Source organism: Haliotis cracherodii, unplaced genomic scaffold, assembly GCF_022045235.1.
Source record: "Haliotis cracherodii isolate W230 unplaced genomic scaffold, xgHalCrac1.p SCAF_1, whole genome shotgun sequence".
NCBI lineage: Eukaryota > Metazoa > Mollusca > Gastropoda > Lepetellida > Haliotidae > Haliotis > Haliotis cracherodii.
This window is the reverse complement of record NW_027266264.1, coordinates 82,834,966-82,841,882: the sequence shown is the minus strand read 5'-3', so window position 1 is coordinate 82,841,882 and position 6,917 is coordinate 82,834,966.

Below are 6,917 nucleotides of genomic sequence, written 5' to 3'. Positions count from 1 at the left end.
TGGACATTGATTAAATTCAGAAGTGGATATAATTCTTTTCGAATACAGACATTCATTTGGTGTGCTCTAAATGAGTTATGTGCCCAGGGCCCCGTTCCACAAAGCGATCTTAGCGCTACGATTGTCGTAAGTCAGTGTTAAAGAATGGAAGGTACGATTAACTTAGAGCTAAGATCACTTTGTGGAACGGGGCCCAGTATTATACAGTACATGAAACAGAAAAAAACGTGCTGTTTTAAATAGATTGCTTAACACCACAAACAAGGAAGTTATCTTTGCAATATCAAACATGGTGTTTGCAATATTCCACTCAAGATATGTGACATTTAATTTGTATATTTCCGAAATCTCAGTCTTTTGTGCAAGAAAGAACAATGCCTCTCTCATGTCACATATAGGCATCCACGGTATATGCGTCATACACTTGGTTTTGAAAGCCAATAAAACTTGACTTGATTATGTTCATAAATCTTCTGTCACTTCTTCAACTTGACATTTTACTTTTACACGAACACACGTTCAAAATGTAGCATTTCTTGTTACGGTTGAGTAGACAGTTGGTTGTTTTGAAGTACGATAGTCCTTGAAAAGGTCACACCGACATGATAAACACACATCTTAAACGCGGGGTGTGTCATGCATGAATTGTTGTGACTATAACGATTCAAACACTCCTTCTGCCTGACATGTGCGATGCCTTGAGCTGCCCCAAAATATAATTATACCTTGCCGTAGAATATGAATATAGAATATTACTTTCATGTTTAAATGAATTCCAGAATAGTAGTGAGTGAGTGAGTATGGTTTTACGACGCTTTTAGCAATATTCCAGCAATATCACGGCGGGGGACACCAGAAATGGGCTTCACACATTGCACCCATGTCGGAAATCGAACCCGGGTCTTCGGCGTGACGAGCGAACGCTTTAACCACTAGGCTACCCGACCGCCCCTCCAGAATAGTAAGAAATGTGTACTAAAAGCAGTGCACGGTACCGTTCTCACTACTAGTAAACATGCATCGTATTTATGTGTCTATGAATCAATTTCAAATAAACCTTGGTTTTGTTATTGTTGTACATCACGCACGATACACGTGTATAAATGCGTTTCTGATTTCAGAGAAATATCAGTAAGTTTCCATACTTAACAAACATGCCTGACGTAATGGTCCAAACTATCTTGGGCGTTATGTTCTAGATTGTATGACACATACTTGACACGATACGTATAGGCGCCCAAAGGCGCTATGGACTTCATGACCCTGTTTGCTTAGGTAATTTCATTCAATTATCAAAGTGGAGTTGGGTGTAGATGTTGGCTGTGACTGACGTTCAAGCTTCTTGGTTGACTAGTTTCATTCCTAAGAACTAAGGTAGGTAGGTGTCTACTGGGACACGTCACTCAACCTGGAAAGGTCGGCGCGAACTTAAAACCATAGTCCTTGGAAGTAATTAGAATGATTCTACAGAGAAACCTGAAGTTATCATTCGAATCGAAGCAACTCACAAACCAAAATGTGTTTGATTCCAGACTCACGAGGGGCGGTCGGGAAGCCTAGTGGTTAAAGCGTTCGCTCGTGACGCCGAAGACCGGGTTCGATTACCGACATGGGTACAATGTGTGAAGCCCATTTCTGGTGTCCCCCGCCGTGATATTGCTGGAATATTGCTAAAAGAGGCGTAAAACCATACTCACTCACTTACCCAGACTGACGATGTCTCTCTGTATATACTGAAAGCCAGTGACAGTGGTGGTCCGCGGACACGCAGTGAGATATACTCTTATAAAAAAATAGGGGATCATGAATTATAACTGTTAACACCAACTAATAGAACAAAGATTAGTGGTAACAACAAACATCCTCTGCAAGAGGTTAATGTCTGTAAAACGTAACACCAAAACACCAAAACACTTCCTATAGTTTGCCTCACGCAGTAGCGCTAACACGTGCGTAACACGTGCGCAGGGTGTCATTCCTGATTTTGACATATTCAAGGAAGGTCGATTTGTTGACCATTATTTCTGCCAATCGTATTGATTCTGCTTATCGTACAGTTGTGATTTACTGGATCTAATTCATTGTTTGTGTATGATCAAGAGTTGCGGCGTGTACAACGCGCGGAGCGTCTATGGGCTATTTGCGTGCTGGAAACTGGCAGAAGTCAGTGTGCAGTGGCCAATACGTCCAATGTGTCACATTCTGTGATTAGCAGACTATGGAACAGGTACCAACAAACCCAAAAGGTCGACAATCAGCCCCGTTAATGGCGTCACAGGTCAACGACAAGAGTACAGGATAGATCGATCCGAAACCAGACCACGAGCTCAAATTGCTGCAAACTTCCATTAGTTTGCAAGGCGTGTGGGTCGACGTTTTGTCTTTCAGGACAACGCCCATGCTTCGTCCTTCAAGAGCGTTAGCGGTCATGACATCTACTGTCATACTTCACTTCCGGTTGTTTGTTTGTTGTTTAACGCCACACTCAGCAATATTCCAGCTAAATGGCGGCGGTCTGTAAATAATCGAGTCTGGATCAGACAGTCCAGTGATTAATATCATGAACATCGTTCCGTACAAATAGGATACGATGACATGCATCAACCGTCAGCGAGCCTGACCACCCAATCCCGCTAGCCGCCTATTACGACAAGCATGGGTTGCTGAAGACCTATTCTACCCCGAAACTTCACGGGTTATCATATAACTATTACTGGAAACAAATATCGCTTAGACCTTCGTAAACGTTAAGTTATTTCCCGACTATCACCTATTTTTAAAGAGTATATATCATAATAAAGTTATGAATAACGAAGGTTGTCATAAGGTGTGCTCCACAAAGCCTGTAATGTTTCGCCCACGCATCAAGTGAGGTTTTGTCTCTGCATCAATAAATGCACCGCAACGCACCGCACTTCACCGCACCGCATAACACTGAAATGCACTGCGTCATTCCCACTTGTTGTGACGTGCAAGTGAGAATAAAGAATGTCTTCTGGGTAAATTTTCTTTTTCTGGCTGTGACAAAGGTCATACAACTTAAATATACTTGACAACAATGACTTAAATATACTTGACAACAATGACTTAAATATACTTGACAACAATGACTTAAATATACTTGACAACAATGGCAATGGAGGGGTGTGTTAGATTAAGATTTCAAATCAACTGCTGAAGACAACTGTTTCTTACACCCGTGGAGGAGAAACCCAAGCGAGATAACTGGTATCAAACATGTTTGAGATCGGACTCCAGGTCCGTGATTGGCTACTCCATGGTGATGACCTGATTTGTTGATAGGTAGCTCGTGGTTCAGTCGACAACGCCAACGTCCGTGTCTGATCGTTATGGTTTTAGAGGGTATATAAAATATACTATATTTGTTCTGATCTAGTTTGTATTATCATCATCGCCTTCACAATCCACAAAAAACTGAAACATTTTTTGCGGAGTGTTTGGTTGTTTTGTTTGTTGTTTGCTGTTTAACACCACTGGCGAGGTAAAGGAACAAATCGAAGGGGTCTTGAATGTTTCTTGTTTATTCAAGTCTGAAGCAGTGAAGACACAAGCATGATAAAATAACTTCCTGTCCATACAGCGCCGAATAAGGCGTATTTATCTGCTACATACATGTATGAATGAACGCTAACTGTAATGAGTCATCATCAATAATGATTTACATCAGCTGTAACTTACAAATTTTCCCCTTCATTAGCAAAGAAAACCGGCATTATGCCCACCACGCAAGTACGGTTATCGCGCTTGCTCACAAAGAACCGCAACTCTAATTGACTGTTCATTAATGACGTCGTGAATGTCAACATGCACGCAACACTGGTTCGAGTCGCACCCATACAACGCAACCTAAACATACTTTTCTTTTCCCTTTTTTTCACATGTTTTACATGCATTACAAACATCAAAATATTCAACACCTCTAATATAAGAAAGTACTTCCTTAAGTACATGAAAATCAACACAGCATCAACTCAGAAGCCCATACAAAGTAAATATGTGTACATTAATGTTGTAAGTGCAACAACCACACTCAGCAATATTCCAGCTACATGACGGCGGTTTGTAAATAATCTAGTCTGGACTAGACAATCCAGTGATTGACAACATGAACATCGATCCACGCAATTGGGATCGATGACATGCATCGTCCAAGTCAGCGAACCTGACCACCCGATCCCGTTAGTCACCTTGTACGACAAGCTACGGCAAGCATGGGTTGCTGAAGACCTATTCTACCCCGGATATTCACGGGTCGATGTTATTGGTAGCCAATACTTCATACATCGTGTGTGGTTACTAACAGCCCTACGATGTCTCCCCATTCACGACACTATTTGGTCATTTATAACTCAGGTTTAACAAATATGTACACATGAATTTGTTTGTTTGTTTGATTGTTTGTTTGTTTGTTTGTTTAACGCCGCACTGAGCAATATTCCAGCTGTATGACACCGGTCTGTAAATAATCGAGTCTGGACCAGACATTCCAGTGATTGATGTCAAGAGAATCGATCCGCGCAATTTGGATACGATGACATGCATCAACCATGTCAGCGAGCCTGACCACCCGATCCCGTTAGTCGCCTCTTACAAGCATAGTCGGCTTGTGAGTAGTATGCAGTAAGCTGGATGACGTCACTCACGACTGCTGTGTTATAAGTATTAATGCGATAATGAAAACAGACGAAACATGCATCGATTCAATGCTAAAATGTTTCGATTTACATTTACCAAGGAAACAGTTACGGCATTTGCGCTTTTCATTTAACATTTATCTTACAACTCGTTGTTCCAAAACGAACCACTCGTGCAATAATATCTATATCTCCGCTTGACATTGGCTTTTATGTCTTCAAACTTTGAAGGGGAAAATGATGGACCAGTTGTTGAGTTGTGATCCGTTAGCCGTGGTTTCCAGATAGGAGATGAACATGTTTGCAATTTCGATATAGAAGGTAGATTCAATTCCGGAAAATTTCGAACACGAAAGCGGGAGGTTTCGAACTTCACATTTTTACAGGTTTTGAGTTAGTGAGTGAGTGAGTTTGGTTTAACGCCGCTTTTAACAGTATTCCAGTTATATCACGGCGTGTCAGCTTAATGTGGGAGGAAAGCCCGAAGTGATGCAGGTCTTAGACGTTTACCACTTCGGTGAACCCACGAACACGGGTATGGTGCTGACAAACCTAGAAACATAATCGGGGCGAACTGGGATTCGAACCCACAATCATAGGTTTCTGGCGTGCCGAAGGGACACAACTCTGCACAGCGAATTGCGGCGCCTTAGACGACTGGGCCACCCGTGCCCCCTTACAGCTTTTGAATCGGTTTAGTTGTCAATAGTGTATTAAGCTCTTTTGACTTAAACCAGATGTTTAATCACTGTGTGGTCTTGTTTGTGTCAGAGATTCGGAATGGCTGGCTGAGGTCCATTCAAAGCACAAGTGCCTTTCCAACAACCTGGTGGCGCTGAGGGGCACAGACAACACTGGAGGACATGGGACGTGGGTGACGCTTTTACCAGAGGTCACAATCAAAGGCGATTTAGTTATAAAATTGAATTCCTCTAGCATAGATATCCTGTATGAATTATCTGAACATAATACAGGCCGACTCAGCTGGAGAACCTTGCCGCGGGACCAAGCCATGTGGTGCCCGCGTTGTGTCCACGTGAATGATATATCGCCATGCCAGAGGATTATACAATCAATGTGTATTATTGCCTTCAACAATCCGATAATGTGTCCCGGCGTTTCTTGTCAGGAGATTAACGCCGCACACAGCAATACAAGCATTCGTGACCAATTCGTTTTATTCCGGGACAAGAATAGCGACTCGTACCCTACTACCCTACCCTACTTTTTGCGACCGGTTCCGTCTTAGCGCAAACAGGCATACCTAAAACAATTGTCAACTCGTTGCGTAATGGTTCACATATATTTCCCCATATATTATATACATTTCAGATGCAATTTAAAGCACATAGGGACGTGCGGAATTATGCTGTATGATTGAACACATTTAACTGTGTCTTGGGTATATTTTTAGATGCAAGACATATGTAAAATCAAAAAATTATTTCAGAGGGAGACGAAGAACTTAAATCATAGGCGCATTCTGATTGGTTTGTCGTATTTTCGCACACAACATTCATCGATTGGGGGACAGGTCTTCTTGCAGGTTACGGAAAGGGGCGAGTGCTGACGAATGCACACACGAGGATATGACAGACGTCCATACATTGCCATCAGTCAGTGACTGCTACCAACACTTCAGCTGTGTTGTCACTCGTGACTCTTTAGGGATCTCTTTTTACACACCCTCGCTCAAAGGTTGTTTGTTTGGCGTTTAACGCAGCACTCAGCAATATTTTAGCTATATGACAAAAACTTGTAAACAGAACAAAACATTCACTGATATTATATGCTACGTCGGGGTTCAATGAGGTTCAACGTCATGGATCATCACCGCTCGATCCGTATTGTCGCCCTCTTACAAATATATATAAATAAAGGGTTTCCTATTTGCCCAGGATCACCATTTTTTCAAGGGCCCGTGGTTGCAATGGCACCAATTCTGACCGGGAATCCTCACGATGCTGGCGTTGAATAAGGGTATTTGGTACGGAAATTTATAGTGCGCTGATTGTCCCTGTGTACATACCTTTGCTGTACGTAAGTAAGACAGCAAGTCACTGTTATTCTGAAAATGCAATTAAATCTCATAATCAAATTTCACTTAAAATAAGAAAAAAGTGTCTTTGTGCACATGTCCATCTCGAAAAACATGGAATGTCATTCGAATCAGTACAACGAAATTGATTAACTCATGCCTGAATAGACCCGTGAAGATCCGGGGTAGAATAGGTCTTCAGCAACCCATGTTTGCAGTAAGAG